A 25,333-nucleotide genomic window follows, 5' to 3' on the forward strand; every position below is an offset into this window, starting at 1 on the left:
CATGAGTTTTCCAATGTGTTCTATGGGGGAAACGCATGATTCTGCTAAGTGTGACCCTGGCTTAAAGAGCACTGTGCACCTGGAATTAATTCTTAAAGTGAATGTAAACCAGAATGAAAAAAAAAAAATCAGATACTGGAGAGGGAAGGTTCCGAGTCCTATAGAGCCTTCCTGTTCCTCTCCTGGACCCTTGTTGCAGCTCTGGCTCCCCTGTAAGGTGGCTCCGTACTCTCTGGCTCAGGCATGCGCTGTATTGAGCTTCCCATCTTCGGGAGCACTCGGGCTCAGAGCCCAGAGCCTTACCTCTTTATAGGTACGCATTTGTTTGTTCTCTTTTTTTATTCTGTTAACATTGGCTTGGGGGGGTGTAATTACTTACCTATGGAGTGCTGCTCCTCTGGCCATGGGAGTTGCCATCTTTTCCACAGAACCGCCCGCAGCTGCCGCATTTTCAACTTAACGCCCAAATTGTGTGCATGCCTGGTGCAATGGATGCTGGGAGACAGGTGCGCTCTGGAGTTCCCCGGGAAGTTCATAATGCGGTACAGCTGCTGTCGGTCTGTGGAGAGGATGGAGTCTCCCCTACAGACAAGAGGCCGGAGGAGCAGCACCCCTTAGGTTAGTAATTCCCCTCACTGGTATCAGGGCGCAGTTAAAGGGAACCTGAAGTGGGAGGTCCTGCCTCTAGTACTTTTAGCTATAGACCTTGAAGAAGCATGCCTATCAGATGTTTCTGACTAAAATCTGACTAGATTAGCTGCATGCTTGTTTCAGGTGTGTGATTTAGGTACAAATGATGCTGGGATGCTGGGCAACTGGTATTGTTAAGAAGTAAATAAATATTGCAGCTTCCAAATCCCTCCCGCTTCAGGTTCCCTTTAAGGGGGGCAGGGGAGGGTCTGGTATCAGGAAGGGGTTAATGTTAAAGGGGGAGGTTAGAGTTTGACATAGGGAAGGGATGTTGGTTTCCATAGTCAGTGGCAGCCAAACACCGACATTAAAACAAATTCTAGATGAAAACCGTTTACTTGCGGTAAATGATGGTGATAAAATAAACTGCCATTGAATTTTACTTACCCCAGTCCCCCACCTTCCTACCCCGTGGCAGTGGAAGGCGGTACCACCAGTAGGAAATATCCCACAATCACAGAATTAAGTCACTGCCATGAGCTCATTATTATTATTTGTTTCTGATGAGTGGATGTTTAGTATGAAATATATCGAATGACATATTTTTTTTCTTTCATTTTCATCCATAGGTTTTCATTATTTTAACCATTTGATCACGCCTAAACCAGACATGATGAGTTGTTTGTTGCTAAGGGTCAGGAAGGGAATCGAGTCTTTTCTGTTGGTCTGTTTTTGACAAGAAATCTGTTACTTAAGCCTTTGATGTGTTCCAATTATCACCACTTAATAAAGTGCCTATCAGTTCTCTTCCGACCATGAAAACGGAGCTGAAAATAGGTTGAGAGAGTGGGGGAGAAGCTACAAAATAATAACTAAAAAAAAATTATAAAAAATTCAATGAAATGTGATGGGGAAAAAAAGAAACATAAGCTTAATTAATAACACAAAACCGTGGTGTGCAATATAGCCAGGCATCCAATCAGAAATCAGCTTTTAGCATTGTCAAGCCCTCTGCTCATTAAAGCTGCTTTCTGATTGGCTACTGTACACTACCACTCTTTGTTGTGGAATGAGCTGCAGTTGTCTTGTTTTTGGTCTACTGGCACACTTTATCACAAGTTTGTTTTTATATAAAAAAGAAAACGTTTGTGAAGCTGTCAAGCACATGTATCTTGTCTTTTAAAGATGTTTTTTTGTTCTTAATGTACTACAGTGTTGAAATGATTACTAATGTAAGCACAGTGATATCTGGATGACAAAAGCTCTTTTTTTTTTTTTTTTTACTGGACTATAGGAAAAGAGCAAATTCCGCCTTATACTTGTAAATAAATCATTAGAATAAAAGCCTTTTTTTTTGTCTGGATGACTAAAATACAAGTTTATCTCAGGTTAACGCTTATGCAATAACGCTGCATTTTTAAAAAAAATTATTTAGGGCTCTTTCACACTAGGCAACGCATGCACAAACCCAATTTGGTGCACGCATTATGACCTACGGCGTGACGATGGGAAGTTGCAGTTTGAGGCTGATCAGCGGCGCTAGTTTTAATTCATCCAACGTGAAAACTCTTGTGCTGCATGATTAAAAGCTTCCAGAAGCCTTACCACGTAACTGTCTGGAACACTTTGTCTTAAGGCTGCCATACACTGGTCGATTGCCACCAGATCGACCAGCAGATAGATCTATTGGCTGCCTGCACTGCAAACAGATTTTGAATCGATTTCACTCTGAAACCGATTCACAATCTGTGGAGCTGCCGCTGCCCCCCTCATACATTACCTGATCCGGCCGGCGTGAGTCCCCCGGTCTCCGCTGTCTTCTTCTCCACTCTGGACTCCAGCTTCACTTTACTTCCTGTCTGGGGAAGTTTAAACAGTAGAGGGAGCTCTACTGCTTAAACTTCTTGTCAGGACAGGAAGAAGTGAAGCTGGAGTCCGGCGGAGAAGGGACAGCGGGGATACGCGTCGGCGGATCAGGTAATGTATTGCCGCTAGCGTCAGTCATCGGACATTCGAACGCCCGCTATCGACGCACTCCCGACCCGCCAGCGATCGAGCGAAATCTTCCGCGTGGACAGATCGATCGTTCTCACCGCATCCTAAGTGCGCTCCATCAAAACTGACGGAACGGCTCCTAGTGTGAAAGAGCCCTTAGCTATGGGACAGCATCCTATTCATCGCAATCAAGGACAGGTGGATGATGGGACTGCTGACCAATCTGCTGATAGTTCAATGAAGAAGGGCTTTGTAAATCAAGCTTGCTAGATCTGAAAGTGTACCTGAGCTGAACATCATGCACAAAATCATACTTACCTAAGGAGGGGGGAGCCTCTGGATTCTAATGAGGCTTCCTTCACTGTCCTGTGGTCTCTCTGACCCTCTGAATATTACAGACAAGGGCTTGCCAGTATTGTGATCGGGGCTGCGCTCCTCTTCTAGCATGAGCATGGTCATGCTGCGCTTACGTGACTATGGCTGTGCCTGCGCGGTATACCGGAGCTGCTAAGTGCTACTGTACAGGCACGGCCATGCTCGTGATAGAGGAGGAGCACAGCCCCAGTTAACTGGAGGGTCTGCGTGTTTCAATAGAGGCTTCCCTTTCCTTAGAACCTGAGCCTAAGGTCATACTTACCTAAGTCTGGTAAACACTTTCAATTATAATTGACCATTCACTGTCCAATTTTACCACCTCCATGTACAATGACCAATTATACCACCTCATCCTTGTAATATGGAGGTGGTAAAATTGGTCAGTGACTGACCAGTTATAGTTGGAAGTGTGTACCAGGCTTTACACTGGCTCCAGCTGGCTATTTAAAGGTACTCTGTGAGAGGGATATAGAGGTTATGCAAACAGAAAAAAGATTGGGTCTCCACCTGGATTTGTGGCCGGCTGCCCAGTTTATTGTCAATACCACAGACAAAAGCACAACCAGTGTGGTCTTTTTCAAGTGCTAACAGAATGAAAGTGCAACCACTTAATTAAAGTGCATAAATTTCATAAACATGCCCAAACAGGGGCGGGCACAAATCTTAAAGAGACAGGCTACATCGGTATTACAGGAAAATAATTCATAGGAAACATTTCAGGTTATATGCTTCATTCATGCCGTTAGGAGCCAGAGTTCCTAGCTCACTTATTCATCTGCATTCCCTGCGCAGTAGGGAGGTTTGTGGATCAACACCCTCACTGCAGAACACCTTTTCCAATACACACTACTTTAAATCAGCCACTGTATGCTTGCATTGATAGAAGGGTCTACCTAGGGGATATTCAAAATGATATAGAGGTTGCCATATTTATTGCCTTTTAAAGCAATCCAATGCTCAGAAGCTAAGGGTGCAGGGTTAAGGAGGGATGTGGGTACCAGAATAGAGCGGAGGCAAAGTGTAGCAGTGAATGGTTCACACTCAAAATGGACAACCGTTGGTTGTTGGGTCCCGCAAGGTTCAGTACTGGGTCCATGTCTTTTCTATTATCCAACAGACAAAATAGAAAGAAGTACTGATGTGTTTGCAAAATAATGTAGATGTATGCATTGTTAGTTTGTTAATCTGCTCAGGGATGTAACTACAGGGGAGCAGCCCCAGGGAAGCCCAGAGCTGTAGGGAGGCCCCAACTACTACTTCACTCACTCCAATAAAGGGGTCCTTCTTTCAGATCATACTGTATGTATTTGTGGCTACACTTTTTTTTATAGGTGTGAAGATGACAATGTCCACACTTGTTTTATGACCCTTGCAAGATGGGCCCCCAGGCTGTGAGGGTCACCAGGTGTCGGCAAGAAAAAGGGTGGGAACATTGGGGGGACCCCATCAAAGTTTTGCAGGGGAGTCCTATGATCTAAAGCTATGCCCCTGAATCTGTCAGTGTGTGCAGTTTGCTCTTTTTTTTTTATTAACCATTTTCTATGTGACTCTCCACCCATTAATCGCTGAACTCGAAATGCTCTTAGCTTCCAAAGAAACCGATTCCAACTCAACCACAGGGAAAGACGGGGGAGGCTATTGTAAGACATTGCAGGCTGCAGAAAGTCAATGAGTCATACATAGGATGGCCAACATTATGTGGATACTGTCAGCTGGCCTTGGATTGCAGTACATAAAGGATGTGTATTAAGGGGTCTGATTTCAGATTGCCACTCTTCAGGTCATCCTATTTCTATAAAGGGCAACTTGATTTTTTTATGCTGGTATTCAGTGCTTTGATTGCCTACCACAATTACCTTGAAGTTAAGACCCGGCACTCTATTCACTTGAATGAAGCTTCAGATTGAAAGTAGTAAACAGTTGTTCCAACAAAGAAAAGAACAGGTCTCCATTGACTTTAATTGCCGAGCGCTGCTAATTTTTACCAAATGAGTGTTTGAAAAGCCATATGCCCGTGTTTTTCAGAATATAAGATACTCCTGACCATATGACGCACCTAGGTTTAGAGGACAAAAACCAGAAGAAAAAATATACACTAAACCTGGTGCATCCATGGTGAAGGGGCATCTTGTGGATAATGCCCCTTTATACCTCTTGTGCCTCCATGTCCTCCTCTGCCCTCCTTGTGTCCGTCTCTGTTCTCCTTGTGTCCTCCTCTATGCCGCTTTGTGTCCCCATGTCCTCCTCTGCATGGGCACAGTATAGGGAATCCCCAACATTGCAGCAAGTTGAAGTTTCATATTGCGAGGCATTCACAAGTCAGGAACTCCCTGCATTTGGACTATAAGACGCAGTGACTTTTTTTCCCCCACCTTTGGGGGAGCAAAAGGAAATCAGTCCAAAAAATACAGTATTCCACGGAAGCAACTGTATTCTTTAGAATGCATGAGTAGGGGCGTTATATTCAAAAGATACGGTAAAATGTTTTGCAATGCAGGTTCAGGTCTTACCTATCCAGCGTCGCACTCCTCTCCTACCTCACTCTGGCTTCTCCGAGGGTTCTTCTTCTCTGCATCTTCTGACATATCTGTACACAGTGGCCGCCTACCGATGTACAGCTCTGGGTCCTCCATTTCACATGGCCTCGGTATACTTCCATATTTGTCCAGCTACTTAAACACAGGCGGCCACTGTGTACAACTATCTTGGAAGATACCGAGGAGTAAAGGTTCTCTTGGAGAAGCCAGAGTGGGGTGTGAAGGGAGCACAGCGCTGGATGGGTAAGGCCTGAATTGTAGCTTAGTAGGGAGGGCTGTAAGGGGTTAGTGTATAGTGTAGTGTAGTGCAGTGCAGTGCAGTGCAGTCAGCAAGAGTGCAGTGCAGTGTAGCTTTGATGAACTGGCTTAGAGACAGCTTTGGGGGGTAAAGGTCCATAAGATGTCCCTGATACACCGAGGTTTAGTATTTTTTTCCCTTTTTTTTTTTTTTTTTTTTACCTCTAAACCTAGGTGCATCTTATGTTCTCGAGCGTCTTAAATTTTTTGAAAAATAATGTAATCACTTTCTCCTCTTGCATTAGTAGCAAACCGTGTTTGGAGATCAAGCAGACCACGCTTTCATAAACAGATGGTCAATGAGATGCAAAAAATTAAAACACAATGTTTGAGCCAAGGCACCTCTTATCCGGTTACCTTGTAATCAACACTAAAATGGGCCAGCTGCTGACCGGAAGACATTGTCCTGAACACAGTCAACTCAATGCAGATTTATATCCCACAGCACTGCATTCCCCAAGTCTTTATTAAGAGAGAGTGTTGGAGGCTGGCACTTCCAAAAGTAGAAAAGCTCTTTATTGAAGCATTAAAAACAATGGTAATACAGCGACAGCCCGCTGTTTCAGGTCTTAGCCTTTCTTCAAGCCGTTTTAACCACCAGTGTGGTTAAAACGGCTTGAAGAAAGGCTAAGACCTGAAACAGCGGGCTGTCGCTGTATTACCATTGTTTTTAATGCTTCAATAAAGAGCTTTTCTACTTTTGGAAGTGCCAGCCTCCAACACTCTCTCTTGCATGGATTGGATCTGACGGTGTGAGGATCCCCTGAGGCTTGGGCACCCTTTTCCCTGTGTACAGCGAGTGCCACTCTTTTTATCAGCATCTATACCAAGTCTTTATTAATGAATCTCACATCCACAATAATAGTTCAGTCAGCATACAGGTGCCTGCTCTAAGCCCGACCAGTTTCAGCAACTTGCTGTCCTCAGGAGACAAAAGAGGAGTGAAGTACTTTCGGCCATGCGATATAAAGGACGGTAAGACATCAAAACCGGTCAGGCTGAAAGCAGGCACCTGTACACTGAACCATTGTAGTACCACGGGTTTGGGAAGTGCTATCCGCTAAAGGGTCCTATAGGATATAGAACCCTTAGATGTAAGTGTCATTCATCACTTTGATTGTGGATGTGATTCATGAATAAAGGCTTGTATGGGCCCTTCCTAAGAAAAGTCCCTACTAATGTTTTTTTGTCCCTACACGTTAGGCCAGAAACCCACTAGGAGCGCTTTCTAATCGCTAGTAATTTAAAAAACTCTTGCTAATGCAATGCTATGGGGGAATTTTATAAAATCACATAGCTCAAGTGAGATCACACCCATAGCATTACATTAGCAAGAGCTTTTCAAATCACAAAGCACTCCTGGTGGGTTTCTGGCCTTAGAAGCCTGTAAGTATGAGGAGACAACAGAGGAGTGGAGTGCTTTCGGCCAAACAATATAGAGAGGTGATTGGAGTACATACAGTCGTTTGCAAAAGTATTCAGCCCCCTTGAAGTTTTCCACATTTTGTCACATTACTGCCACACACATTAATCAATTTTATTGGAATTCCACGTGAAAGACCAATACAAAGTGGTGTACACATGAAAAGTGGAACGAAAATCATACATGATTCCAAACATTTTTACAAATAAATAACTGCAGTTTTTATTCAGCCCCCTTTGGTCTCAGTGCAATCAGTTGCCCATAGACATTGCCTGATGAGTGCTAATGACTAAATAGAGTGCACCTGTGTTTAAGCTAATGTCAGTACAAATACAGCTGCTCTGTGATGGTTTCAGAGGTTGTCTAAGAGACTATTGGGAGCAACAACACATGAAGTCCAAAGAACACACCAGACAGGTCAGGGATAAAGTTATTGAGAAATTTATAGCAGGCTTAGGCTACAAAAAGATTTCCAAAGCCTTGAACATCCCACAGAGCACTGTTCAAGCGATCATTCAGAAATGGAAGGAGTATGGCACAACTGTAAACCTACCAAGACAAGGCCATCCACCTAAACTCACAGACCGAACAAGGAGAGCGCTGATCAGAAATGCAGTCAAGAGGCCCATGGTGACTCTGGATGAGCTGCAGAGATCTACAGCTCAGGTGGGGGAATCTGTCCACAGGACAACTATTAATCATGCAATGCACAAAGTTGGCGTTTATGGAAGAGTGGCAAGAAGAAAGGCATTGTTAACAGAAAAGCATAAGAAGTCCCATTTGCAGTTTACCAAAAGCCATGTGGGGGACACCGCAAACATGTGGAAGAATGTGCTTTGGTCAGATGAGATCAAAATGGAACTTTTTGGCCAAAATGCAAAACGCTATGAGTGGCGGAAAACTAACACTGCACATCACCCTAAACACGCCATCCCCATTGTCAAATATGGTGGTGGCAGCATCATGGTCGGGGGGTGCATCTCTTCAGCAGGGACAGGGAAGCTGGTCAGAATTGATGGGAAGATGGATGGAGCCAAATACAAGGCAATCTTGGAAGAAAACCTCTTGGAGTCTGAAAAAGACTTGAGACTGGGGCGGAGGTTCACCTTCCAGCAGGACAACGACCCTAAACATAAAGCCAGGGCAACAATGGAATGGTTTAAAACAAAACATATCCATGTGTTAGAATGGCCCAGTCAAAGTCCAGATCTAAATCCAAATCTAAATCCAATCGAGAATCTGTGGCAAGATCTAAAAACTGCGGTTCACAAACACTGTCCATCTAATCTGACTGAGCTGGAGCTGTTTTGCAAAGAAGAATGGGCAAGGATTTCAGTCTCTAGATGTGCACAGCTGGTAGAGACATACCCTAAAAGACTGGCAGCTGTAATTGCAGCAAAAGGTGGTATACAGGCCTCTTGCACGCTACATGCAATTCCAACTTTTATTTTTTTTTATCTGATCCAATTTTTTATTCCAATTAAAAAAAACGTACTGCATGCTTCTATGTTTTTTTTAATCGGAATCAAAAAATCCCAGCATAATTTTCCCCAAGTCCTGTCACCCTTCTGCTTTTTCAGTGCCCAAGGCGATGGCCTTTATGGCATTTCCAGAAATCCAGCCCTGCCCATTATTGCTCCTCCCCCTCTGTTGGATGTCACTTAGCTATAGCACATATAGCCACTGTATAGTGGTTCATTTCCTGCAGTGTCAATTCCTGATTGAGCAGAATTGTTATGGGTGCAGGGCCGGATTATCCCACTAATCATTCCAAGCACCTGATTGGGGCCCCATGAAAGTCTAAGGGGTCCCATCAGAATGCAATCCGGCCCTGGTATCCTAGCTGCTGGCTCCTCAGCATGCCTGTAATACCAGCAAGGCTCCTGTGATCCTGCTGCAGGATGTGTGGGGAAGGAGAGAACATTGGAGAACAGAGCTGGTTGTTTTTTTTTTAACTACTAAAGTTGTGCACCCCCCCTTTCAGTTAATAGTTTAGCCCTAATGCTAGGTACACACCATACAATTTTCTGTTAGATTTTCTCTTAGATTTACCTGCCAGATAGATTTACCTACAACATGGAAAAAACCTATCTGGCAGGTAAATCTAAGAGAAAATCTAACAGAAAATTGTATGGTGTGTACCTAGCATTAGACGCTGCTGAGCTGTGGCTGTGTGTTTCCAGGCACCAGCAGGAAGCAGAGTTCTGCTGTAACGGAAGCGGCCCTAGCTTCCTGCAGCATTACATTGCTTGTCTCTGCTATGGTTGTTTTCCTGCACTGTATGCCCTCTCTCCCCCCATCACAGGAATATGGGCTTCAGTGTGAATCAGGAGAGGAGAGCAAGCATTTCCAGAGCAGCCTCACAGCAGGCTTTCCATTAACTCCTGTGTCTTCTGAAAGGGCCATCTGACACTATCTCGTTACCCAAGCCCCTCAACCGTCCTGGATTCGTCGGGACGGTCCTGGGTTGGGGGAGGGGTCCCACTATTCTGGGAGCCAACAACACTCCTCCCTCCCTCCCTCTCCATCATGGCCCCCCCCTCGTTAATCCCCTTGGAAATGCAGAGATCGTGCGCAGCGGGCGTTAAGTTTACCTTACCGTTCGGTGACCGGCTTCTTTCTACTTCCTCTTCCTGTTTCCCATGACGCGAAACAGGAAGTAGGAAGCCGGCCGCCAGAAGGGTAAGGTAAACTAAACGCCCGCTGCGCACGATCTCTGCATTTCCTAGGGGACTCATGAGGGGGGCCATGATGGTGAGGGAGGGAGGCGTGATGTCGGCTTCTTTTTTTTTTCCCCTCCTCTACCCACTGGCACCCTCCAATCCACCCCCCACAGAGTGCCACCCACCCAGAGTGGCACCCTCATACCCACTCACCCACCCAAAGTGGCACCCTCATACCCACTCACCCACCCAAAGTGGCACCCTCATACCCACCCAAAGTAGCACCCACCTACCCACCCACAGTGACCCCCTACTCCCCACTACCAGAGTGGCACCCTCCTACCCACCCACCCACAGTGACACCCTCCTCCCCACTACCAGAATGGCACCTTCCTACCCACCCACCCAAAGTGGCACCCTCCTCCCCACTACCAGAGTGGCACTCTCCTAGCCACCCACCCAGAGTAGCACCCTCCTAGCCACCCATCCAAAGTGGCACCCTCCTACCCACCCACCCAGAGTGGCACCCTCCTGCCCACCCAGAGTGGCACCCTCCTCCCCACTCAGAGTGGCATCCTCCTCCCCACCCACCCAGAGCAGCACCATCTTTCCCAACCACTGACACTCTCCTCCCCACCTACTGGCACCCTACTTCCCAGGCAGAGTGGCACCTTCCTCCCCACCCACTGATACCCTACTGCCCACCCAATGGCACCCTCCTCCTACCCACTATCACCCTCCTCCCCACCCTCGTCCTGCCCATCGTCACCCTCTCCCACCCTTCTGAAAAATCTAGGCTGTGGCTTAAGGCCGCACAGGGGGTGTGGCTTAAGTGTCCCTCTGTCTCATCTTCCAAAGTTGGGAGGTATGTCGTCACCCCTTCCTGCCTCCTCCTTTCTCCTCTCTGATCTCTAGTCCCAGGCAACTCTGGCAGGCAAAGATGGTGAGAAGGACAGCAGGCAAACTCTGCCCTGTCACAATGCTGGTTTCCTTTTTCAGTAACTTTCCTTGCTTGTACACTTAATTTACACTTATATTGTTCTGTGATGCTGGGACACTTTCTATGTCTGGAAAATGACTGTATCTACTTTGATTTTGGTAGCCACAGAAGCATTGCACAGGCTTATGGATTACCAGGGGTAGAGGAAGCTAATTTATGACTTTCAGAGCACTGAAAATATGGTTGGATTATTTCTCAAAGCTTTTCTCTTGACTTGCATACTTCTTGTGGTGTGACAGGCGGTGTCTCTGTGCGTTGTGGTGTGACAGGCAGTGTATCTGTGTGGTTGTGGTGTGACGGGTGGTGTCTCTGTGGGGTTGTCGTGTGACGGGCAGTGTCTCTGTTTGGTTGTCGTGTGTCAGGCAGTGTCTGTGTGGTTGTGGTGTGACAGGCAGGGTCTATGTGTTGTGGGTGAATGACAAGGTGGCATAGGGGGAATAGAGGGGACATGGGGCCTACAAGGTGGCACACGGGCTACAGAGGGGACACCGTGGCACAGGGGGAATAGAGGAGCACAAGGGAATGCATAGAGGAGACAAGAGGTGGCAGAGGGGGATATGAGGTGGCTTGAGGGAGGGGGGCCCATAGCTGCTATTTTGCTTAGGGCCCCATTTGGCCTTAATCCGGCTCTGTATGGGTGACACTGATTGCGCATGAGTACGCCAATGCCAGATTGGGGTAGGCACAGAAGACTATCCCAAGACATCAGTATTGTCCGCCTAGGATTGTGAATTCTGTAATAAATGAAATTAGCCTTTTCCTGATGACTGATACATGTTTACATGGCAGCCAGCTATGAATTGTTCAGGCAGACATTCTTTACACTAAATAGCTGTTAAGTTACAAAAAGAAAATGCATTGTTGGGCTGAACACAAAGCGTTGAGATGGTGTGATATGCAGTTGAGTCACTGTGAGAATGTGTCATTGAAGGGAGGTCTAGAGTTCCAGGCAGTGAGGGGGCAGAAGAGAATGGGGGGTTACAGGTACTCACTGACAACTGCATCACATGAACGGAGCAGCCGAGACTGAAGGAACAAAACAGCCTTGAGAACAAGGCTGATGCTCAGTTCAGTCAGAGGAATTGTTTGCTGTCCCTAACATACAATAATACAATTCGAAAACACTTCTTAAATACATTTTTAATAAGAATTTATTTGTTCAAACAAATATGTTGTTGGAATTTTACAACGAAAACTCTTTTCACTCGTATTTAAAGGGAAATTCTACTTTTATTGTAGAATTGCCATAAACCTACGTTACCTACTGCTACACCTTTTCTTTTTTTATGATTTAATGTTCTTAAAAAATATCTTTCCATTTTGATTCATAGCCTGCCAAGAATTTCCATGGTTTTCTCTGAAACCATGGCAACAGTACTCCATTTGAAACAGACTTCACAAAAGACTCCCACCTTGCAATTACCATGTTACCGCACCTCTTGTTGCAGGTACTCTGTTGTGGTACCTCATGTTGCAGGTACTCTGTTGTGGTACCTCATGTTGCAGGTACTCTGTTGTGGTACCTCATGTTGCAGGTACTCTGTTGTGGTACCTCATGTTGCAGGTACTCTGTTGTGGTACCTCATGTTGCAGGTACTCTGTTGTGGTACCTCATGTTGCAGGTACTCTGTTGTGGTACCTCATGTTGCAGGTACTCTGTTGTGGTACCTCATGTTACAGGTACTCTGTTGTGGTACCTCATGTTACAGGTACTCAGTTGTGGTACCTCATGTTACAGGTACTCAGTTGTGGTACCTCATGTTGCAGGTACTCTGTTGTGGTACCTCATGTTGCAGGTACTCTGTTGTGGTACCTCATGTTGCAGGTACTCTGTTGTGGTACCTCATGTTGCAGGTACTCTGTTGCGGTACCTCATGTTGCAGGTACTCTGTTGCGGTACCTCATGTTGCAGGTACTCTGTTGCGGTACCTCATGTTGCAGGTACTCTGTTGCGGTACCTCATGTTGCAGGTACTCTGTTGCGGTACCTCATGTTGCAAGTACCTCATGTTGCAGGTACTCTGGTGTGGTAACTCATGTTTCACTTACTTAGTTGTGTGACTACATTTTGCACTACATGTCACAAACCTGAATCCTTGAAAACAAGGAACATTGCAGTTCTTCAGATGCTATGGACTGTGGCTAGCCTTGGGAAAGGGAGATGTGATAACATCTTGTCGCAGCTGTGTGGAGATTATGGGTGGTCCCCCACTTGCTTGTCACATGTCACACTTCAGTGTACAACAAGCAACTGTTTACTCCAGGATTTCCTCCACCACATCCACATCATAACACATTTCACTCCGGTCCAGGACTTACTGGCCAGCAGAGAAAAGTGTCCCATGTTATAGCTTCCTTTTCCCTGGGTTACCTCAACATTTCCCACACTTCAGCAGCACAGTCGCCATTGTCTGAGCAACCGAGAGGAAGTGGCACTTCCACGGATTTTACTCTCCAGCCTTATCTCTCCATTTTCACTATCTATGAAGGTTTAACACCTTCAGCAGTTGAGGAATCCCTGTCATCGAAGTATAGACTCCCTGGAGTCCCAGTGTTTGTTTCTTTGTCACCAGTGTTTGACATGCTGTGCAGTTACCCAGCACAAAAAAAGGTGCACCCTGTCACATCTGTTCTATGTGACTCCATGTGGTGGCCCCTCTCCCCTGCCTGTACCAAGCATCAGCAAGAAACAGCAAATTCACAACCTTTTTTTTGTCCAATTGTAATTGTCATCATTTCTTGGTGTAAATTGATCGAAATCTTGAGCGAAGCGGCATAGTGCTATTGATTTCACATAGTCAGAGTGAATTCCCATAGAGTCAGAGAAAGTGTCATTTGAAGCCAAGGATTCTTAAAGCACACCCAGGCCTGGATTTACATAACAGGAGGCTATCACCACAGATGTCCTGGCACCCTAGACTTTGCCCTCCATGAAACTACAATCCCCCACTGAACTGCACCACAAGCGTGTTGGCTGTCCCAGCTTTCACTTCTTCCCTTGCCCATCATAGGTAGCTACAGGTGCCCCTTCGTATTAGGTAGCAAGAGCTATCCTCAGTATGAAGTAGCTAGAGGTGCCCCCTAGTATTAGGCAACTAGAGGTGGCCCTGACTGAAGGGAGATCTGGTCCGTGGAATGCAGAGAAATGGGGGAGTATCCTCTCATTTACACTCTGCTCGGGATGCTGCATAGGTAAGACAGGAGGAAGGGACTGAGCCACCTTTCCATAATCATGTGCCTACAGTGCCTTATGGTAAATCCGTCCTTGAGCACACCTGAAGAGAGAGGGATATGGGGGCTAACATTTATTTCCATTTAAACAATGCAAGTTGCCTGGCCAACCTGCTAAACCTCTGCCTCTAATACTCTTAGCCATAGACCCTGAACAAGCATATGCAGATTAGATGTTCCTGCCTGAAGTCTAGTATATTTGCTTTTAGAAAAGGACTCATATAAAGATGCAATCTCAAAATTACAAAAATTCCTTATAAAAAGACTTTATTGACACATATGCAAAAAGGTGTATCCAAAAATGGTGAATATATAAAAGTACAGTTTTTAGATATCAAATAGTGGGTCCTCTTAGAGCCAAAAACAAGAGAGCGATATCAAATTTAGCTTGGTAAACAGTTGCAGTTATGACGGGTATTAATTTTCAAGCCTGTCAGCCTTGAAAATTAATACCCGTCATAACTGCAACTGTTTACCAAGCTAAATTTGATATCGCTCTCTTGTTTTTGGCTCTAAGAGGACCCACTATTTGATATCTAAAAACTGTACTTTTATATATTCGCCATTTTTGGATACACCTTTTTGCATATGTGTCAATAAAGTCTTTTTTATAAGGAATTTTTGTAATTTTGAGATTGCATCTTTATATGAGTCCTTTTCTAAAAGCAAATATACTAGTTACGGTGGGCAAGGTGGATTGCCCCATAAGAGGACTGTGTTTTGATCCTTCACAATATAAAGGACCTTACCCAATAATATTTTTTCATAAATCCTGTCTGAAGTCTGACAAAATTAGCTGCCCGTGTGTTTCAGGTGTGTGATTCAGAATTTCAGACACTAATGCAGACAAGACAAGCCACAGAACAATTATATTGTGCATTTCTCCTAGCGGACTCAAAGCTCAGAGCTGCATCCACTAGGGTGTGCTCTATAGGAAGTAGCAGTGTTAAAGTGTAACTGTCTGGCATAAAATCAAAAATTAATTCTTTATTGTTATCTGGTAAACCAGTAATAAGGATGCTAACCAGGTAATCCAAAAGTTAAAATCACTATTACTTTTCTTGTTGATAAATGATAATTCCCCAGTTTACCTGACTCTCATTTGGTACACACACAATTTGGTACACAAAAAAGAAGTTGCAGGGCATGCTGGGTTGTTCTTTTTTGCTGCTCTACTTCCCCTCAGACTTAACTAATGTAGCCTGATTGGCTGAAGCCTCTTTCCCTCCTGTTTCCCCATCCCACACCTCTGTTCCTCTCTGATTGGCCAATATTTCTCATGCTGAGACAATGCACTTTCTATAGTGAAGGGCGGGCAATGCATACACAATCAGGCAGAGGAGAGTAAGGGAGGAAATGACATCAGGATTGGCTTCAAAATAGCCACAGTTAAAATGGGAAATGCTAAGAAGGATTTTCTCTTTTTTTACTGTAGAAAAATCACTAAAATCAAAACATGGACAGTGTAATACATGTGTTATGTAAGTAGAGCAAGTATTTATCTACTTATATTTGTGCTTTTTTCTGAGATAGTATTGCTGATAGCTCCACTTTAAGGAGTCTTGCCCAAAGTCTCCTCACTGAATAGGTGCAGGTTTACTGGACAGGAAGAGCTGAGATTCGAGCCCTGAGTTCAGCAGGACTGCCAGGCAACTGGCATTATTTAATAACAGCCTCCATATCCCTCTCACTGTAAGTGTACTTTAGCCCTTACAATGAGAATATAATTCACTAGTTTAAGTAAGGGGACTGTATATACGCACTTGTCTCATCATATCATGTGCCACTCATCATTATTGATTTATTAAGCACCGACATATTCCGTGGCGCTGTACAAAGTAAGAAACAAACATGGGGTACATAATAATACAGACAATGGTATACAGTGTATACAAAATACAGAATTGGTAATGACCATGACAAAAGTAATATGAATAAAATGTATATCAAATTCCAAGACACAAAAGGGTGAGAGCGCTCTCCTTGTGAGCTTACAATCTAATAGGGTATCATGTAAAGGTTCTGTTGCCAGCATCTTTGTGTCAGATAATACTGTCTGTATTCAGAGGACTTGTGGCGCTCAGGTTTCAGCGGGTCACAGTTGTTTTGGTGCATAACACAATATTAGGCGGGCAGTTTTAATGTTTTGGCTTATGAGCGTCTAAATCCACTATAATGACCGTCAGCATTTATTATGAATCCCAGACTTTTAGTGAAGGAAGGAAGTAGCTGGTTTACTTGACAAAATAAAACTGAAAAAAAAAACCTCTACATTCCTAATTGTTACCTCACAATGTAATCAATATCTCTAGATGCACAATTATTGATGATAAAAGATATTTCACCAGTATATCCTGTTGTTTTTTCTCCTCAGAGCGTAATGTCTGCCCAGTTCACCTGCAGCGGTATATCCTGTTGTGTTTTCTCCTCAGAGCGTAATGTCTGCCCAGTTCACCTGCAGCGGTATATCCTGTTGTGTTTTCTCCTCAGAGAGTAATGTCTGCCCAGTTCACCTGCAGCAGGCGGGGTTCCTTCTCATGCGTGCCTCTGTCGCAGCTCATAAGCACTGATAGCTGCAACCAGCCTACAAGCCATTTGTATTCATTATCTCCATATATTTCATAGCTCAGAGGGCTGTGAGCAGAGACAGCTCAGCATGGGGCCACCGTCAAATATGTCCCATTTTGTTCAAGGAATGGAAGGGTGACAGTTCTCTCCTAAAGGCCATTTCTGATTGACTCTTCCACGGCTGCTCCTTCAAACTCTATGTGACATCGCTGTCAAGTTTTAAGACAGGCCCTGATCGACTGTGCTTTATTATCCTGCGGGTCACTCCGCGCTGTACTGGAGTCAGTTAGAGCGGAAAGTCATTTGCCAGCCAGTTGGGTATATTTTAATATATTTCTCTTCTGAGAAGCAAATGCCGGCTTGTGATTGACATGATTCAGTGGCATATATGTCCTCGGTGTCACACACACTGTCCCAAGTCCCCGCTGGCAAGACTTACAGTAAGACTTTCTGTTCCAGAGAGGTTTTAATTTACTGTGAGTTCACACTATAGAATCAGTCTTACAATACAGATTGTTAAAACTGCGGAAAACATATCAAAAAAGAGAAATGGGAGAGCGCTCCGTAGTGTATTAAAACGTTTAATTGTAAAACACGCAAGAAGTAAAAAAAAAAAACACACTTACTAAACAGCAGTGTAAAGCAGGCTTGTCACGGTTGAAACCCCAAATCAATGACCTCAGGCAGCAACCTGTTCCTCCTCTGTGGCCAGCAGTGGTGGGTGTCCTGGATGGTAGGTGGAGAAGAGGTGCCTCAGTTCGTTACTCGTGTGCCAGTGACGTCAGGAAGTGTTTCGGCGTATCCACACCTTTATCAAGTGAGTCTCGTTATGTGCGAGGATATTTTCTGGACAAATAGTAAAATTACATCCACAACTCTCTTTTTTCTTATTAAATGACATTTTTTGGCATTTAAAATTAACCCCTTAGCTCCCACACTCCCCAATAGTTACTACAAAACATTTTTGGTAAAAAAAAAAAAAATACAATTAAAAATATTCATAAAAATTTACTTTAGGGACTGATTTTTTTTAAATGTAGGTCAAGAGGGTATATGACTTACTTTATAAATTATGGGCTTGTAATTAGGGAAGGATGCAAAACAAGATATCGGCGCCATACATTGTACTAAGGAAAAATTTTAAACGTCGCAATAACCGGGACAAATGGGCGAATAAAAGGTGTCGGTTTTAATTACGGTAGCATGTATTATTTTAAACTATAATGTCTGAAATCTGAGGAATTATGATTTTTTTTCCCCATTTTTTCTCGTTTATCCTGTTAAAACACATTTAGAATAAAGTCATTCTTAGCAAAAAGGCACACATTAGTGCAGCCTGTAACGCTCCCCCAAAGCACAGCAATGTAACACAAGTGGGCTGTTCACACTGCCCACGTTGCGTTACATTGTAACGCAGCAAAGTGCTGCATGCTGTGCGTTCTACGCGGCTATGCCAGACTGTTTGCACATGCTCAGTCATGTTGGGGAGGAGGGGAGAGCCGCCGGGCACATGGCTAATTAATATTCACTGCACTCAGTGACGTGCAGTGTTTACTTCCTGGAGCGGCCCCTCTGTGCGGCGATTTGCCGGGCGGGACCACGTGATGCCGCATGCATCCAAGAGTGCGCATAACGGCATCACGGACGCCAGAGTGAGCTGCACAACGCGGCTCACTCGACGTCCACACCAGAGAGCACCAGGCGTTGCATTAGGGGCACGTTATGTGCCTTATAACGTCCCCAAAATGCAACGTCCTGGTGTGTAACTAGCCTGAAAGTGTACTAGAGCTGAAACATTACAAATATTTTATACATACCTGGGGCTTCCTCCACCCCCATGCACTCCGATTGCTCCCACGCCACCAAACTCCGCTGCCCGCAGCTTCAGGAACCAGGTTCCTTCACTTACGTCAGTCGGAGCCAGTCTAACGTAAGAGAAGTGCGCTGTTTGCGTATCTCTCCAGCAGCTGCTGAATAGATACGTAGAGGGCGCACTTCTCCTGTGTAGCTGGCCGCGGCCGACGGAAGTGCGGGGACCCGGTACCGAAGCTGCGGGCAGCAGAGGACGGAGGCGTGGGAGCGATCGGAGCAGATGGGGGTGGAGGAAGCCCCAGGTATGTATAAAATCTTTTTAATGTTTCAGCTCTGAGTCCCGCTAAGTGAAAAACCCTCAGAGGTTAAGTGGTTAAACCACCAGCAGACAAGAAATACTCAGTATAATTTTGACAGTACTTTTTCACTTTCTTTCTGGTGTTTTTTTAAATTGCAGAGTGCTGAAAAGTTATATTAAACAGAAGAAGAAAAAAATATCTCCTGGGAGTAAACGTAGGCGAAAAAGTGAATTGAATAAGGACCATTGTGTTACGCATAAGATGTGCTTCCGAAGTGCAGCTACAATAACACCAAAGCTTCCCTCAAGGTTTTCCTCTCCAATGTCAGGAACTCCTCTCAGAAAGTGGCTGCAGATTGTGGTGCCTCCTCATTCTATCCGAGTGACACAGATGGAGAAGTGCCGGGCATTATGCAGACCACAGCAGAATGTGATCCTCGTTGCTAGGAATTGGCAGCAACTAACGGTTATCCAGCTTGCAAAACAAACATGACCTCGCAGACGAGGGGCACATCTCAATGCTTAACAAATAGTTGCTAGGGCAGCGTGGCATTGTCGGGCTGAGCCAAAATCAAATGTAGCGGAATATGTCACAAGTGAACGATATACGTGTAGCAGGAAGAGCTGAGTGGCAATTTTATTTATAGCAGCTGCTTAATGTCTGAGGCCGGGCTGCCGGGAATGCCTAATTACCTCGTTACCTACCAGACTTACCCGCATCTCGCACATGTGTGCAGAATACGCTCATCGGGATCACAGCGCTCTCGGAGTGACTTTCCTGGATGGGATCATCCCTGGTCATTACAACCTAATGGCTCATTTTCAAAGTGTGAATTTCTAAGAGGGGATTTCGCTGGCGCTGGCCTGCGATACGCCAGGATGCAGAAAGTTAAATTGGAAGTCAAAGCAAAAGCTTGTTTTCTTTTTCCAGTTGTGACTACAGTGGAGAAGGAGTGTCACAGTGCTTTTGTTTGGTAAGAGGCGGGGCCACCTCATTGGGCCATGCCCAGGACAGGATCGGCATTTCTGTCAGGCCCCTTTGACACTGGTGCATTTTCATGCGTTGTTTTACCCACTTAAAATGCAGGGTGACGCTAAAGCAATAGAAGTCTAAGGGACATTTTGGGTGCGATGAGCTGGAAGATCTACTTCCAGGTCATTATCGCACTATGGCACAGCATCTGCTGTAACGCACATTGCCCAGACGTCATGTGAGTCAATGGTGCCGCAGATATTTAAAACTTTTTCACGTTAACTTTGTGGTACGTATGGGCAGACGCCAATTTAATCTGGCTGTGCGACGGAAAAATTGCTTGCAATACCCATTTCCGCCACAGGAAGTGAGCAGTAGAGAGCCTCACTTATAGGGTGTCTTGCTGCCAAGAATTACATCAATGCTCAATGCAGGTAGCTACGAAGCTTGTTTTTAGCGGTGTGATGCGACCAACTGATCGCACTGCAATGAAAATGTTGTTTGCTGATGTAAAACCAGCCCCAGGCTTTTATTTTTTGTGAATGTCCCACTGAGCAGATTCACTTTACTTCCTGTTCCTGAGACTGAGGAGGAAGCTGAAGTCTCGCCATTACAGATGGAAACCACCAGTTCTTCACTGGGAAATGTAATCCTATTCTGAAGAGAACCTTTGGAATTCGCATTGTCTTCTTTACAAATGCTATGAAATGTCACAAGCCTCTCAATGCAGAGCCCATCCTCGATAATAAAACCTGTGTCCCTGCGTGTGCCTGTCTCTGTGTAGCTGGGTCTGTGCTTTTTGCTACTGCACATGTGCACAGCACGGACCCAGACAGCGATTGAGACAGGACGGGGCCAGTGAGACAGGCTGGCGTGTGCGTTGGCGGAGGGGTGCGCGCGCATGCGCACTGTTAAAAGATAGACCTAGAGCCCGTTTTAAAACGGGCTTGGGTCTACTAGTTCATAAATAAAACTCTTAGACTTCTTTTCCACAGGCATTTGAATTGCACACTTGTTGGGTCATTTAGCCCTCAGACTGTTGGCCACAGGCGCTATTCGGCTGAAGGAGGTTTATTCGTCGCCAGCTGTTCCCGTCCACCGCCCTGGTGTTTGCTAGCGCTTGAAGTGGGCGTTGGACAACCACTTCCCCTGCCCATGGAGTCGCATCTGAGCACGGCGGTTGCTTGCTCGGATGCAAGATTAGACCTTTTTTGCCGTTGCGTGTCTAACACAGTGTTACCAAACGCTTTCATTCAGCTGCATGCAATTTCATCAAATAGTTCCGCTGCCCATGGAATCGCAAATGCCAGCAATTGCAATTTTACATCAATTTTGTTATGCGATTGCGATTTTTTCATTTGCATTGCATTATGAAGTTAGGGCCCTTTTCCACTCACAGCGATTATGATGCTGAATCGCAAAATAGCTAGCGATTTTTAGAATCGCTAGGGTTTACCTCTTTAACATAGGTATCGCAGTACGTATTTTTCTGCCAGGAGGGCCCGCACTTTAGGGTCCATTCTCTTGCCCAGTCTTTTTCGGTCTCCCTCCTCTCTCCGCACCCCCACTTGGCTAGCCACAGTAGGTTCTTACCCCTGTGGATTCCCCACCTGTAACTACTGTCAGTGTCACAAGAGAGGCAATACAGTCTTCTCTTTTGCACACAATAAAAATGTTCCCATTAAACAATATGTGAATTGCAACAAGAAATACACGATCTATGTTATCTCCTGTACGACATGCTGTATACAATATGTGGGATGTACCACACGTCACCTTAGAGCCCGCATAGCAGAACATTACTGTGGTACCAACTGGAATACATTTCGCAAATCTGCAGTTTCTAAACACTTTGAGACTGTACACTGGAGGGATCTATCTTCCTTTGTTTTTCAGAGGGTGGAACGAGTGGTTTGTCCGGTTAGGGGATGCGATCTGCAAAGATTACTTTTGAAACGTGAAGCTTTTTGGATCCACAGGCTAGGCACTCGTACACCACAGGGCCTTAACAAGAGATGGGATCTGAGCTTAGTCTACACGTATTGAAATCCCTTTGTTTCTCTTTTTGACAACATATTGTATCTGGTTTCCAATTTATGTAAACTGTTGTTGCCGTCTTCTCTCCTCTCTTCTTTCTGCCAACAATTAACCTTGTAGTTTTTCAGTGGTAACGCTTTTTTACATCTTTTATATAATACCTTTGATGTTATTATTGTATTTTTTGTATTGCAAATGCTGGGATGTATGTCTCTTTAAGGGGCAGCTTGTGTGTTTCCGGGGGTGGAGTTTTCTCTCCCCCGGCCACATATAAGCTCCCTCCTGTACAGGTTCACTTTTAACTACGACTAAGGGCAGATGGTAGGCCCGATACGCGTCAGTTGATCCTGTGATTTTATTGCACTGTCTGTGGATTTTTTCGAATAAACTCATCAGCCTTTTTTACCTCAACCTGTTGTGTTCTGCGGATCTTCCTTTCTACACGTATTTTACACTACCGCAATTCGATTTTTACCAAAGCATGATTGCGTCTTGGAGCGATTTTTACAGTGATTTTGCAGAGCAAGTGCATTGCATATGCAAAATCGCAATCGTATTAAAAAATAGTGACAAAAAGGGCACTAAAAATTACTCTAGAAAGCGTTTGCAAATCGAATCACAATAGTGGAGAATACTTTATGATTTCTATGATTAAGTAGCAACCCTAGCTATTTGTGATTTAGCTGTCCAGTGGAAAAGGCCCTAACTCAGGTTTTTTGCTTTGGTGTAACTGAATGTTTCTGCAACAACTTCATTAAAGCAACAAACATTCTGCATTGCACACAATATTGCATGGCATACAGCACAAACATGGTAGCTGATCTGTTAATATTACTATGTTGATGCCTATTCCAGTGGCATAGCTAAGGAGCTTTGGGCCCCTGTCCAAGTTTTAGCCTGGGTCCCCAAAACATTCTATATATAATTCATATGGAGCTAGAAAACTTGCCAAGGACAGCCACAGTATAAGAAGTGTAAGCAGAGGGGGGAACCGTTTGTTAGTGATTACCACTATTCAAAGCATATAGAAGTGATCATTACCAGCACAGTACAATTGAAAAGCTAATACTGTGGTTGAGGGAAGGCCCCTCTGGTCCAATGGGCCTGGCGAGGGCACAACCTCTGCAGGGCCATATTTAAGCCACGGCCACATAGGCCATGGCCTAGAGCACCACATGATCAAGGGAGGGTGGGCAGCAGTCTATACTAGGGGAGGGGGAAGTGTCACCTGACTACCTACTGTACACTGGATGGAGGGGGGGGGGGTCATCAGGTTATCTATATGGAAGGGGGGGGACATCTGGCTTCTTATACTAAAGGTAGGGGGAAGGGTTCATCAGGCTACCTATACTGGAGGGAAAGGGGGGGGGGGGGAGTCTTCAGGCTTAACTGGATGGGGGCAGGGGGGTTATCCAGCTACCTATACTGGAGGTGGGGGGGGGGGGGGGGGAGAGGGGGATCTGGCTGCCTATACTAGAGGAAAGGGTAGACGGGCTAACTATACTGGAAGGAGGGTCATTTTGTTACCTTTATTGGAGAGGGGGGGGGGGGGGCGGGGGGGTCATCTGATTACTTATACTGAAGAGGGGCGGCTGCCGACAGTGGCCTTGAGCAGTAAAGAGTACAAATACAGCCCTGAACCTCGGCAGCCCCTTTTGCTTCGCCACTGCCCATTTCTGTTATTCTATCCACCCATCAGATGCCGGCAGCAGAATCATTACTCCTGTAGATGGATAGGAAGGAATGGAAATGGCAGCAGAACAGTCTGCGTCTGGGTGGCAGACTGGCAGGGGTTAATTATGGGCACGAGGTGTCCAGAGCCCTACAGCCGACATTCATATCTGCTCTGCTGTAAATTAACAATAGAAGAAGAAATTAAATTCTGAGTTTTCCTAATTTACATGTAATGGATCTGCAGCCTTAATGTCAGATAACGCCGCGCTCCGCTGAGTCCGCTGAACGCCACGTCTGGATTTACGGCTTCCAACTACAGTTGGTTTATTGCTCCCCACAAGATTTTCCTGGTGAATTTCCCATTTCCCCTGAAGTGTGTATAATCTACATTACAATTTAGATGAAATGTAGCAATAATATTTATCCAGATACAACGGGACACGTTGCGTGGCACAGCAGGTGCGGATAATTGAAACGGTCGTCCGACGAATATATAAACGAGAGCAATAAAGCACTGCGGCGCTCCAGAGGATGCATTCTGCGGATGACGTCACTACGCTGTTATCCTGGACTATTTTATTGAATTAATTCAAGCTAATAAAGGAGAATGCCTCTCATTTAATGTGTAACTGCAGTTACAGAGATGGGACACTATCATTTTGTGCAGCCAAACTTAATTTATTGTGACATGTAATTTTCATTATACTCATTAAAAGACCACTATTGTGAAAAAAAAGTCCAACAAGCATACAACAACAAAACATCTGTAAAGTGCTTTTCTTCCATAAGACCAAAAGCACATAAGCTTGTCTCAGATCAATACATGGAGAAGTGTGCAGGGGAACAAGTTACGTGATCATAAGTGCCAGACTAAACAGGTGGCTATTCAGTTTTGATTTTAACATGTCCAGGGTTGGAGCTGTCTGTATTATGTTTGGCTAGGCATTCCACAGGGTAGGGGAAGCATGACAGGAAGCTCTTACTCCCAAGGATTTTAGTTGAACTCTGGGGTGTTCAACTAAAAACATAGACTCTAACCTTGGGTCATTCCCTCTTTGACCTCTGGCCAAATTGTTCTACTTACTAAAAACACACTGCCTCTAGGTATGAATATTGTATACTACCCCACCTCTCCCCCCTCCATTCCTTTAGATTGTAAGCTCACAAGAGCATGGCTCTTTCACCCTTTTGTGTCTTGGAATTTATTCATTTTGTTTCTTGGAATTTGTTATACATTTTATTTGTCATGTTACATTTGTCACTTTAATTACTAATTCTGTATTATATGCCAGTGTTTATTATGAAAAGGGGGGTTGCGCATCCCTAAAAACATGCTGCAATTGGCTGGTTTATCGCTCAGGCATGCACCACCCTCTATTAGGCTGAAAATGCATGCCCTGCGTGCATTTATTATACTATGGAGGAACTTTGGATTCCACTGTAGTTTGCATGCAAGGTGTAATATACTGGACACTTGCACCACGGTGAGGTAGACCTCCGGGCAAGTGGCCTAACCTAAATTAAAAACCATCATATGTATAACCTTGGGAGCAGCTAAGCAAAGATGTGTAACTTTTGTCCTTTAATTGTTACAGCATTTTCCTTCCTGTATGCTCAGGGTATCTAATGGTGAGGATGTAACTCTAAAAAGGATACAGTGGCGTCTGAAGCTCTGTACAGAATCCCTACTACTGTCACTCACAGGGATCAGGACTGAAAGTGGAGACAAACCTTTGCTGCCTTCATTTTTCTGCCCCTTACATATAGTTTATTGGGCATTCCTCCCCAAATTTTTTTATTATTATTATTTATTACCTAATT

At 44.9% G+C, this 25,333-nt stretch overlaps 1 protein-coding gene across 4 annotated transcripts in view; it reads left to right on the plus strand.

Moving 5' to 3' along the window:
• Positions 1-1,913, plus strand: part of PARD3 (par-3 family cell polarity regulator) — a 771,876-nt gene extending 769,963 nt beyond the window's left edge. For all 4 annotated transcript variants that reach the window (XM_068235737.1, XM_068235760.1, XM_068235761.1 and 1 more), the window contains one exon: positions 1,260-1,913. The gene's annotated coding sequence lies outside the window, so the exon portion shown is untranslated. The remainder of the gene's footprint in view (positions 1-1,259) is intronic.
• Positions 1,914-25,333: the final 23,420 nt, after the last annotated feature.

Source organism: Hyperolius riggenbachi, chromosome 5 (genome assembly GCF_040937935.1).
Source record: "Hyperolius riggenbachi isolate aHypRig1 chromosome 5, aHypRig1.pri, whole genome shotgun sequence".
NCBI lineage: Eukaryota > Metazoa > Chordata > Amphibia > Anura > Hyperoliidae > Hyperolius > Hyperolius riggenbachi.